Source organism: Stenella coeruleoalba, assembly GCF_951394435.1.
Source record: "Stenella coeruleoalba genome assembly, chromosome: 12".
NCBI classification, from domain to species: domain Eukaryota; kingdom Metazoa; phylum Chordata; class Mammalia; order Artiodactyla; family Delphinidae; genus Stenella; species Stenella coeruleoalba.
In genome coordinates this window covers 59,774,096-59,786,633 of record NC_137158.1, presented here as the reverse complement: position 1 = coordinate 59,786,633, position 12,538 = coordinate 59,774,096, and positions in this window count along the sequence as shown.

The following is a 12,538-nucleotide window of genomic DNA, read 5'->3' as shown; positions in this document are numbered from 1 at the left end:
ATACAACATAAAGATTCATCCTGGTTATTTTTACACTTTCTTCAGACTAGAAGTATTTGAACCTCCTCACAGATTGTAAAATGTATCAAAATTTTATTTCCGTAAATTATTATGTGTCTTTCCAACCGGGGTTGGGGGATGCGGACTCTGTGGGTCACAATGTTAGGCCTTTGTCCTCAGGGAAGCGATTGGCCTCCCAGCTGGGAGCGGAGGTTACCGCCTGAGCAGAACGGGCAGCCCTGCTCTCTAGCAGTTGCTGTACTGTAAACAAGAGTGAAGCAATCCTAAGCAGAGATGAAAAGAACTTTAAGGGTTCACTCAAGCATGCTCTCCAGCCCCCTGGCTGTAAGCCATGACTGGGACTGGCTGGGAAACAGCTGCTTGTGACAAACCTGTCTGGCAAGCAGCTGAGAGATGCTTTTTTTTTTTTTTTGAACAAAGGCTTAAAGCCAATGATATCTCTAATAGACATTGATACAACTCCAGGTGGCCCGTGGCAATGTGGCTCTATTATATGGAGAAAATAAATGATGACAAATAATAAAACAATGCCAGTTACCACTTTGGGGGCCTTTACAATACGCTAGGCACTGAGCTGTGCAATTTGCAGACTGCTTTTGCTCCCTTCCCTTCACTGTTTACAAGACAGTGACAGCTAGAGAGCTGTGCCCTCACCCTCCCTCCCTACTCATGAGGCAGTTCTCATTATCTGTTTACTCTGAGGAGACTGAAAGGTTTTCAGTAGTTTCACAAGATTTTATTGTACCAAGGAACCACATTTTTAAACCAATTCCCTGTGGATGGAGTGAGATATTAGGCTGTTTCCAGTCTCGCCACTACAATGTTACAATGAATATACCTCTGCATACACCTTATTTCCCAAATGTGGACCACATTTGTAGAATATACTTAAACACATGGAAATGCTGGATTGTCACTTCTTTTCGTTTCTAAAGATCCTGGCACATGGCCCTTACATGGAGTAAGTGAATTTACTCTCCCACAAGCAATGCATGTGTTCCAGTCCCCACCCCCAGCCTCTCAATTTAGCAGTAATAACTGCAGTCCCTTATTGATGCCTATTATAATGCTGGACACTGTTTTAAAAGACTTACATACATTAAGTCACTTAATCCTCACAAAACCCTAAGAGATAAATACTATTGTTATCATCGCCATTTTACAGATGAGGAAACTGAGGCAGGCAAAGATTAACAAATTTGCTGAAGGTCAGCCAGGCAGCTTTGGATTCCAGGGCCCATACTTTTAATTCCCACATTCTATGGTTCAAGTTTTATTTTTGTCAGTCTGTTGGCTGAAAAGGGGTACCTCACTGTAGTGTTTGCATTTCTCAGATAATGAGTAAGATTGACATTCTTTATATAAGAATTTGCTGTTCTTTTTTCTGTGAGTTGGCTGTTTACTCCTTTTGTTAGTCCACTTTTCTGCTGGGTTGTCAGTTTTCTTCTTACTGACCCATAATATAGTCAAGATCTTTTGACTTTACTTATGACTCTTGCTTATGATTTTTTCCCAAGCAACATATGATTTTTGTATGTAGTCATATTTATTGATCTTTTATAATTTCAGGGTTTTATATCACACTTAGAAAAATCTTCCTTCTAAGCTTTTTTTTTTTTTAATTCTCCAATGTTATCCTAGTAACATTTTTGTTTACGTTTTTGCATTTCACTCTTTGACCCATCTGAAATTTATTTTGGTATGAGATATGGGTTTTATTTTTCAAATGGCCACCTATCTTTTTTCCAGAACCATTTAATGAATACTCTATTTTTCCCCTACCCGTTCTAGTCACCATTGCTGCTTAATAAACCACCCCAAAATTAGTGGTGTAAATAAAAAAAACATTATATTGTGCTCACAGGTTCTCTAGGTCAGGAATTCAGAAATGTCACAGGAATAAAGCTTATTTTGCTCCACAGTGTTTGGGGCCTCAGTTGTAAAGAAGTGAGGGCTGGGGTCACTGGACAGCTGGAGACTGGAATCATCTGAAGGTACTCTCACTCATCAGTTGATACTAGCTCTTAGTTGGGACCTCAGCTGGGGCTATTGGCCAAAATGCCTCTTTGTGCTCTCTCATGTGTCTACGTGGGCTTCCTCAGACTATGGTGGCTGAATTCTGAGAGCAAACTTCCCAGGAGAGCCAGGGGGCAGTTACTGAATTTTATGACCTAGCTGGTAAGTCATGTAGTGTCACTGCCACATTAGGCACGAAGCCACCCCATGTACTGCCTAAGAAGTCAGTACAAACTTACCCCTTTGACTAACACAAAAGGAATATACCTGGAGGAAACAACCCCCAAATGAGACAGGGAGTGGCAAAAACAGAACATAGTAAAAATGTGTTAGTGTTCAAAAGCAGAATGAAGAATAAAATCTAATGGACAATAAAAGAAAAATAAAACAGATTCAAGGAAAGGAAACACAGAATCCACCTCTAGAAGTGAGGTGTCAAAACCACATTATATATATATATATATATCTGCCCCCAGTTACTAGTGTAGAAACACTAGGAGTATCTCTTGTTCTAATGAGTTGACTCTAGCTGGGCTCCTGGATGGGGGCTGGTCACCAGAAGGACCAAGCCATGACTAGAAGCTTAGAATTTTCAGTCCTGCCCTCCTCACTTCTCTAGGAGGGGAGAGGGGCTAGAAATGAAGTTAATAATTGATCATGCCCATGTGAGGAAGCCTCCATAAAAATCCCAAGAGTGTAAGGTTTAGGGAGCTTCCAGATTAGTGTATCAGATGTATCAGATGTATCCATGTATCATGTATCAGATGTAGCAGATGTAGCAGATGTATCCATGTATCATGAATCAGATGTATCCATGTATCCATGTATCCATGTATCATGTATCAGATGTATCCATGTATCAGATGTATCATGTATCAGATGTATCCATGTATCATGTATCATGTATCAGATGTATCCATGTATATCCACATATCATGTATCAGATGTATCCATGTATCCATGTATCAGATGGCACCCCACCTCCACGAGGACAGGAGCTTCTATGCTCAAGACCCTCTCAGACCTCACTTTATGTATCTGTTCATCTGGCTGGTCATCTGTATCCTTTATCCTATTTTTGATTAACTGGTAAACCTAAGTAAGTATTTTCTTGAGTTCTGTGAGCCTATGTAGCAAATTAATCTAACCAGAGGAGGAGGTCACAGGAACCTCCAATTCATAGCTAAGTCGGACAGAGTTTTGGGGTAACCTGGGAACCTATTACTTGCAATTGCCATCTCAGGTGGGGTTGATTGAGTCTTCTGGGACTGAGCACGTAACCTGCAGGACCTGATACTGTCTCCAAAGAGACAGTGTCAGAAGTGAGTTTTACCATAAGAGACCCAGCGGGTGTCACAGAATTGCTTGATGTGGGAAAACCCCACACACATCTGGTGTCAGAAGTGTTGTGAGGACAGTAGTAGTGTGAGTGTAAAGGAGAAACCTAGGAAGATGAGTGTAGGCTTTTCCTACATGAACACACAGAGAGAAGACAATATGAAGACACAGAGGGGAGACCATCATGTAAAGATGGAGGTTGGGATTACACAACCGTAAGCCAAGGAACACCAGTGACTGCTGGGGGCCACCAGAAGCTCAGAAGAGGCAAGGAAGCATCCTCCTCTAGAGTTTTCAGAGAGAGCACGGACCTACTGGCACTTTGATTCCAGACTTCTAGCCTCCCAGAACTGTGAGAGAATAAATTCCTATTGCTTTAAGCCACCGAGTGTATGGTACTTTGCTACAGCAGCCCTAGGAAACAAATACAGCAGCCTTATTTTATTGAACCTCTCCCTGACAGCATTCCCCCTTCACGATAACATTCGTTATCTGGGTAAAAGAAAGCAGAAACTAGTGAGCTAGATGAACCAGGATCCCGCATCTGATGAGGCAAGTGGAACAAAATGGAACATCCCTTGGTCAATAGGGATGAAAAAATCCAGGATAAGTGGCCAGGCACACCTGGAGAAGGTGTTACAGAGGGCACACGTGGAAACGCTCGAAGAACACACACAGCCTTGGCATGAAATGATGATCCATATTCCCAAAGTATTCAGGTTGCCCTAGTTTCTACTGCATCTCAGTGTTCTCTCTGCTCTCCTACCCTCCTAGGGCTGTCACATCTACACTCCGACAGCTTATAATGTCCTCCATCCCCATGACCCTGGGATTCCTGGGTTGTCCTCCTCAGGGTTCTGTTTTCAGAAAACTGTGCTCTTACTTAATATCAGTGACATGGTGGCCCAGGAATTGTCACCAGACGTCTAATCTACATCCATTGTAGAACTAGGTCAGAAATATGTTTAATCTCAGCAGGCCCATCAGACCTTCTCAGTCCCTCAGTCTTCCCACCTCATGATCAATCTGCCCACCTTGATACCTATTTGAATCTCTACTATTACCATCACCACCACCATCAAGGCCCTTACACCCATTTTTTATTGGGCATCATCCATGTATCAGACAGAGAGATATTGGGAGACTGCTACATGGCTGGTACTGGGAATGTAGCAGCGACTGAAAGAGACACAGATCCCTGTCTTCCTGGCATTTACAGTTTAGTGGAGGGAATGCAGACAACAAGGAAAATAAATAAATACGATATCTGGTATATTAGCAAGGGGTCAATTCTGTGGCTATAAATAAGTGGGGAGAGAGAGGTGGCTGCAGTTTTAACCATGGTGGCCAGGGAAGGCCTCACAGAGAAACTGACAATTCAGTAAAGACCTGAAGGAGAAGAGGGGGGACATCTGGGGACGAGTGTTGCAGAAAGCAGGAAGTGCACAGCCCTGAGGCTGGAGCCTGCCTGGCCAGTCCCAGGGATGCTGGGGAGGCCAGTGTGGCTGGAACAGAGTTAGTGAGGGAAGATCAGAGCAGATGGGGTGGAAGAGGTAAAGATGATGGGTCCTGGAGGTGAGAAACAACTCTGACCATCCCCAGATCCCAGAAACGTGGAGCATTCCTCTAGGGAGCCCTCCACAGGGACTTTATATCCTTTATACCTGAGAGCAGCCAGAGGATTTGCTGTTCACTTCTAGACATTCTGCCCTCCACTTGGAACCTCTGCCAATTTAAGGCAAAACACTTATGCATTTCTTGGTTCCTTCAATGGCAGTTACATTGATAGGTTTTGTCAGGAATTGTTTTGCTCACAGTTGCCATAAAGATAGAAATATGTGGAGATTTGTTTTCTGTTGACTCTTCAGTCAATTAATTCAAGGTCAAAGGAAGTATATAGGAGGATTCACAACCAGAGATATATGCATTTTTCAGGCACGTCACTAAGAATATTGAGGTAAGATAGTGACCCACAGAATATGGGAAATGTGGTGATGCGTTCTAAAAGGAACACAATGGGCTTACATCTGTTGCTAGGGATCCCCGGTGCCTAGATCGCATCACAAAGATGTTTCATACAACTTCTCTGTATTAAAAGCAACTATTTAGAACACTTAATCTGTACCAGATGTTCTGATAAGCATATATTTTTACATATATTAATCCATAAAAATGTCTGATGTATTCTATTATGCCATTTTAAAGATGAAACAATCGATGCTTGGAGAGTTACAGAAATTTTCACTGCGTTGCTATGCGTAACTGCCAAAGGCACACATTTTCCTTCACTCTGCAGAGGGAGGCATGGAGAACTGGTAAAATATATTCAAATCGCAATAAGCAATACCATTATCATTAGATAATGACACCAATATCATTAGCTCTGTCTGTGATGTTTAATCTATCAAGAGTTTAGTCCCTGATGGATTTCTCTGATGCATGAGGGAGACATTCCCTTAGGAGCTGGGTGTAGGTCAGGAAAGCTGTAGGAAATCTTGGCTTGTTCAGGTTTTACAGACCCACGAATTGGCCTGAAAACCTTGGAAAAATAGATACAGACACATTAGCTCACTTTTTCCACACCAGGGTCCGGTTTCAACCACGGTCAGAATTGTGTGCTTCAGGAAAAATCACGGAAATAAGCTAAATGAACTGAGATACGTTGAGGTACACCGTTGTCCTGCTGGGCCTCACGCAGCACTGCTCCTCTGGGATTTAGCTGCGCTTTCCTTATCTCAGGATGAGGAATTCAGAAATGTCTAAGAAGTGAAACAAGTAGGATGTACTTGTTTCACTTGGGTCTTGGCCATTCCTTTCTTCAACCTCAGCAGACAGAGAAGTGGTTCTGAGACTCCAGAAAACTCCCCTGTGGGGACACTGGTGAATCCAAGGACACATTGTTTTCTTTCCTTGTGGTCGAGTCCCTCAGAAGCACACAGAAGGCCAAGTATCTCAGAATCCAATCTCCCCGTGGTTTCTGCATCAAGATCCTCCACCCACTTCACCCCACACCATTTCCTTGTTCACTTACTTCAGTACCATCTACTTAAATCCATAACGTTTACATAAAGTGAGTCTTTCTTTACAAGCTTGTAGCATTCTAGAAAAGTTCTGATTTGCTTATTTGCAATTTTTATAAATCTTATTAATGTTTTTCCCTGGGATGCACTGTCATTTCAGACATGCCATCTCACTTGAAGAGGACAATTTATACGTATACATATATCTTTTTGTTTTATATATGCAAATATTTAATATACATATATTAATTTACAAGCTATATTAATAGTCACATGTCCTGATGCCTCAAACTTGTCGAAATCTCACATCTAGGACAAATATAATTTCTGATAAAGTTGTGTTTTTAGTCTTGAATTAAAGTTGGTGGATACTTCTGGTAAAATAGCATGGCAATGAGATTTGAAAAATTCAAAAAATATTTCGTTCTTATCTCCAAATATTTACAGATCAACATCCCTCTTCCAAATTAAAAAAAATCATTCTTTTAACAAATATCAATTCATTCAACAAATACTTATTGGGTGGTTGATATGTGCCTTGAAACCTACCACCTGCCAGGCAATACTGAGTGACCAAATGAGCACAAACAAAGGTGATCCCTGCCCTCCTGGAGTTTAGAGTCTAATGAAGGTGCTAATAAATGAATCGTACCAACAATATAATTATAAGCAAATAAGGACTATGGGGGAAAGGTACTCAGGGCTTACCAACAATTCCAAGCATATATATGGTAAATGACTTTTATTGATAAACTGTATTTGGATGCATAAAGTTGATTGAGATGTGCCCAACTGCTTACCCAGCTACTGCATTTTGATGTCTGATCAATATCTGAACCTCAAGATGTCAAAACTAAGCTCCTCGTCTTCTCCCTAGCCTTTTCTGTTTTAGTTAATGTCAACTTTATCCTTTGAGGTAGAACAAATACTTTGGTGTCATCTTGACTTTTCTTTCTACTTCAATCCTTTTATCTAATCCTTCAGCAGATCTGTGGCTCTATTTTCAAAATACATGCAGAATCTGACCACTTATTCCCTCCACTGATCCCACTGACGTCTGGGTTATCAGAATACAAGTGATAGTAAATCTTGCCTGGGTTTTGCAATACCTCCTAAATGGCCTGCCTTCTACATTCTCCCTGTTAACAGTCTGATCTCAATGTGGATGATGCAGTGACCCTGCTCAAAGTTAAGGCGGAATGTATGACGCTTCCGCTCAAAACATTCCAGTGCCTCCTACCCACCCATTAAATTCACAGCCCAACATGGAGCCTCATTTCCCCTCTGACCTAACCTCTTGCTCCTCTGTCCTTCACTCCCTCTATTCAGCATCCTGACCTCCTTGCTGGTCCTCGGACTGGACAGGCACATCCCTCTCCAGAGCGTTTGCTCCCACAGTTCCCCCTGCCTGGAAATCCTTTCTTCAGAGATCTGCCTGGTTCTCTCACTCCGTCACCTTCCAGTCTTGGCTCAAATGCCACCTTTCCAATGAGGCTCACTCTCTAATATGGCAACGGGCCCTGGCTCGCACTGCCCAGCATTCCTGATTCCTCTGATCGTGCTCTTCTTTTTCTTTTTGCCCCAGCACTTAGCACCTGTTAACATGTATATAATTTTATATGAAATTATATTGTTTCTTTTGTCTGTCCCTCCCACTGGAATCTAAAACTCATAAGGGCAGGAGACTTTGTCTTTATTCACTGATGTATCCTGAGCACTAAAAACAGTGCCTGGCACCTAGTGTGCATTCAATAAATATTTTTCAAATAGATAAACGAAAGTCAGTAGGCAGGGTCATGTAATGGATGAGTAGAAGCCTTGAGGAAGCAAACCTGAGTTCTTTTTTCTTTTAGCGGTACGCGGGCCTCTCACTGCTGTGGCCTCTCCCGTTGCAGAGCACAGGCTCCGGACGCACAGGCTCAGCGGCCATGGCTCACGGGCCCAGCCGCTCCGCGGCATGTGGGATCTTCCCTGACCGGGGCACGAACCCGTATCCCCTGCATCGGCAGGCGGACTCTCAACCACTGCGCCACCAGGGAAGCCCCAATAAATGTCTTTTGAATGAGAAAAAATTCCCACCCTCATTGAAAATAACACCCTGTTCTTTTTTTGGAGACTGGTAAATAAAGACAATGCCATAAGAGCAGAGCTGGATCTCCAAAAAGCATTTGATAACACCTTTTATGGGAAACTAATTACGTAGTTATCTTCTCAGCAGACTGAAGGACGAGTCCCTGACCGATGAATGGTGGAATGTGTAGGTAGACTCTGCGACTTGATGTAGATCAGTAGCACACTGAGTGAACCAAGAGAGTGATTTCCATCTGCTTTGGTAGAGAAATCCTGTTCAGAAAGGATAGAAAGGCCACCTTCTGCGGAAGTCACCTCACCTTGGGTACTGAGTTCAGTTCCAGGTGCCAAAATTGAAATGGAAAGAAATATTGTTAATCCGAGGACAATACAAAGATGCCGAGGAAGTGCAGAGACTCATATCGGGAGTGACTGAAAAGGAGAAAGCCCCAGGTGTTTGCCCTGAGAGGAAAGAAGGATCAGGGGACACATAATAGCTGCCTCTAGTATAGAAAGGGTGCTGCCAGGGTGGGCTGGAATTTGAGGAGCAGGCAGAACACTTGGGGCCCACCTCTGAGTCAGGCACTCCTCAGGTACATTATCTCATCTAATCTGCATATTTAGCTTAAAGTGCCTGATCCCCGATGCACACACGCACCTGACATCTCTCCCCAAGTACATCGGGAACACTGCAAGGCACCACTTCCGTACATCCAGCTCATCTTCCAAGACTTTGAATTACTGCTTCTGTATTAACAGAATCTCATTGTTTGTAAAATTTCCGCACAGTTAAAGTCAGTGAGGATTCCAAAGAGGAAGAAAAAAGGGCTTTTAGCCTGAGAGGCAAACATTTAACTGAGAAGCAGAGGTAGAGAAGCCACTCCGGCCATCAAAAGTGATTTCAGAATCTGAAAGGACACGGGTTGTGTGTGCCGCCTGAAACGTCACAGGTAGAAGCCCAATCTCACAGAAAACTGTAGACACGTAGCACCAACCTGTGTACAAGGAGCTGTTGGCAGATTTCCTAAATGGGACTTTAAAACATGGAGTCTGCTTTGAAAATGAGAAAAATTGATGTGTCTGGATGGGAAAGTCAGTTGGGGTTCTCCAGTTCGATAAACATTTCTGAATCAGGCTTCTGTTCCTTTAAGAACCATGCTTACCTTCAAATTCATTTTGGTTTATAGAAATCTCCTAAATAGCAATGTTCACGAAAAGAGGAATCCTTTCAGGGAAACCTCAGAAAATATATGAAAAGGTTCTTTGAAAGCTATAACATTTTGCAACTGACATTCAAAGAGCTGCTGCCAGCCACAGTGATCAGTTTAAGTAGATTCAATGGCTTTTCTTTATTTTTAGTGTTTCATAGTTCACTTTTTCCTACTATTCTCAAATAACCTAAATATTCTGAGCTTTCTGGTATTCGCTTTACCAGGAAACTGACAGCATGAGAAGAAGCATTCTTTTTTCCCCTGGTAACGTTCCCAGCAGATTTCTGCACATCTGAAGTTCTGTGGTTAAAGAACATAGATTTACAGGCATAAATTTTATGAACTACTCAAGAAAACAGACATCCAAACATAACCTCCAAACAGTAGTGCTGTTTGACATACTATGGTTTGGGGTTTTGGAATAGAAAGAAGTGCATTTACTGAAGACATAAGTACCTAGATGACTCCACTGGAGGGGAGTAGGGTGGTCACACTCCCCAGTGAGATGGAGTCTGGTCATCAACTCAGTCCAGTCTGTCCTTCCACCACCCCTCAAAACAGAATCAGGCCAATCCTGAACTCCCTCACAGCCGTTCTTTGCTAATGTCGACTTTTATTAAATACTTATTATATGCCAGGCATTTAAGGACACAATTGAATTTAGTCCTCACGGTGACCTCTTGAAATGAGTACCGTTTGTACCCCCATTTCACAAAGACAGAGACTGAGACTTAGAAGCTCTGCTTAAAATATTGCTGGTAAGTAGTGACTCAGGCTCAGAGCCCTAGTCCTTCACTGTTACCCTAAAATGCGTCTCTCTGCCTTGTTCCTTCTGCATACACTGGGTCCACGGACGCCTGAATTTAATCAGAAGTGTTCTAATGAAAAGGAAAATCCCAGCTAGGCAATGAGTTAGTGGAACCTGAAATCTCTGGCCACTAGAAACAAAAAGAACCCCCTGGCAGGAGTATCAGAGAATACCACATGTGACATCAGTTATTCTGGCAGGTTCACCCCCCAGCCTTGGCTTGAGAGAAGAGCGCAAGGCTGGCTGCCTAAGCCCTGAGAAAAGAATCTAGTCTTCGGAGCACAGGCTCCGGACGCGCAGGCCCAGCGGCCATGGCTCACGGGCCCAGCTGCACCGCGGCATGTGGGATCTTCTCAGACCGGGGCACGAACCCGTGTCCCCTGCATCGGCAGGAGGACTCCCAACCACTGCGCCACCAGGGAAGCCCAAGAATCTAGTCTTTTTCTGTTCATTTTTATTTTTTTTAGGCTTCTGGGCTTTGGGAATCTGCCCGCAAAGCCTGCAAACAGCCTTAGGAGACCTGTTGGCAGCACCCCTAGGAGTTGTTAGCCAAAAGCTTCCAGATCCTCTCCTCATCACCGAGACTTGTCCATTGGGAGTAGCTCAAAGATACTCTTTCAACCAAGATAATTAGTTTAGCAAAAGGGAGCCATTGTGGTTTGGAGAGCTCACCATTGATTACTAGGTCGAGATAAAGATTGTTCTCTCTTTTTTTCCCTCTTGAGACCTTAGATAGTAAAGCACTTTTGACCTTGTGCAATAGAGATCTTCTTTCCCATTGAGAATAATGTGGGGAGGAAGGGGAGGGAGGCAGGAAGAAGTACGTGTCCATTGTACTGCTTCTCGGCACTTGCGTTTACCCCATCAGCCTTCATTAAACCCGCAGGTATGTGGCCCTCACCAGTAGTGTCAGGGGAAAAACATGGCAATCCTAAGGCCAGTGATGGCCCTGAAGGGGTTCGGAACATGTCACCCCAAAATATGCTGCTTTGACATACTGATTATTTTGAGTTGAAAGCACTCAGGAAATAGCAGGTACAGGAAGGGCTCTGTGACCTCCTTTTTCTACCTAAAAGCACATGATAAAATTTCCCATGAGGGAGGTGCCCCCCCCTACACCAGGAAGAGAAGAACATCCTCATCACCAGTAGGTTTGGTGTACAAACAAACCTACTAAATTAACCCTTATCTTCCATCAGTTCCTGCATACATTCTCTATCGCTATCTCACAATTTACTCCCCCTAGCCCAAACCCCTTTGTCTTATTGTATTCCTACAATTTATCATTCTTTGCTTAAAAAGACATATAAGCTTTGGGATCCAATGGCTTCTTCTGGTTGTCATTTTCCTTTAGAAGACACCCGTATACACATAAAAATATGTATGCTTTTCTCCTGCGACTCTGTCTTCTGTCAATTTCAGTCCACAGAACCTAGGCGGGTAAAAGCAAGTTTTTCGTCTCCTATAGCCCTTTTGGGATGCATGGACATTTTTTTCCCAAATAATTTGATGACATAAACTAGCCAAAGTTATAAAATGCCTCTTTAAACTATTTTTCTCCTTTTTTTGCCCTTGTATATTCTATTCATGATCATTGAAGAAAGTTTAGAAAATATAGATCAACAAAAAGAAAATAAGTAAATTAAAACCACTCAAAATACCACTACCCAGAGGTAATTATCATTAATAATTTTGTGCCAATTCTTCCAAGCCTTTTCTATTCAAATATAAACATATAAAAGTTAACTCTTTTAAGAAGTGTCAAATCCTACACATGGTTTTGTAACTTGCTTTTTACTTAGCAATAGATCTTTTCATATACAAATTAAAATTTCTCTTATTTTACTGCTATCTATACAGATGAGCATGCCATCATTCATTAATTTGTTCAATATTGTTGAACATTTAGGTAGTTCCTCATTTTTCACTATTACTTTAAGCGACAACACAACAGCATCATTCATACATTTTCGAGCACTTGCCAATTATTCAAAATACATTGCCAGACTCAAACCGGCACATTTACTGAGGTTTCTGAGACATTGTCCTCCAGA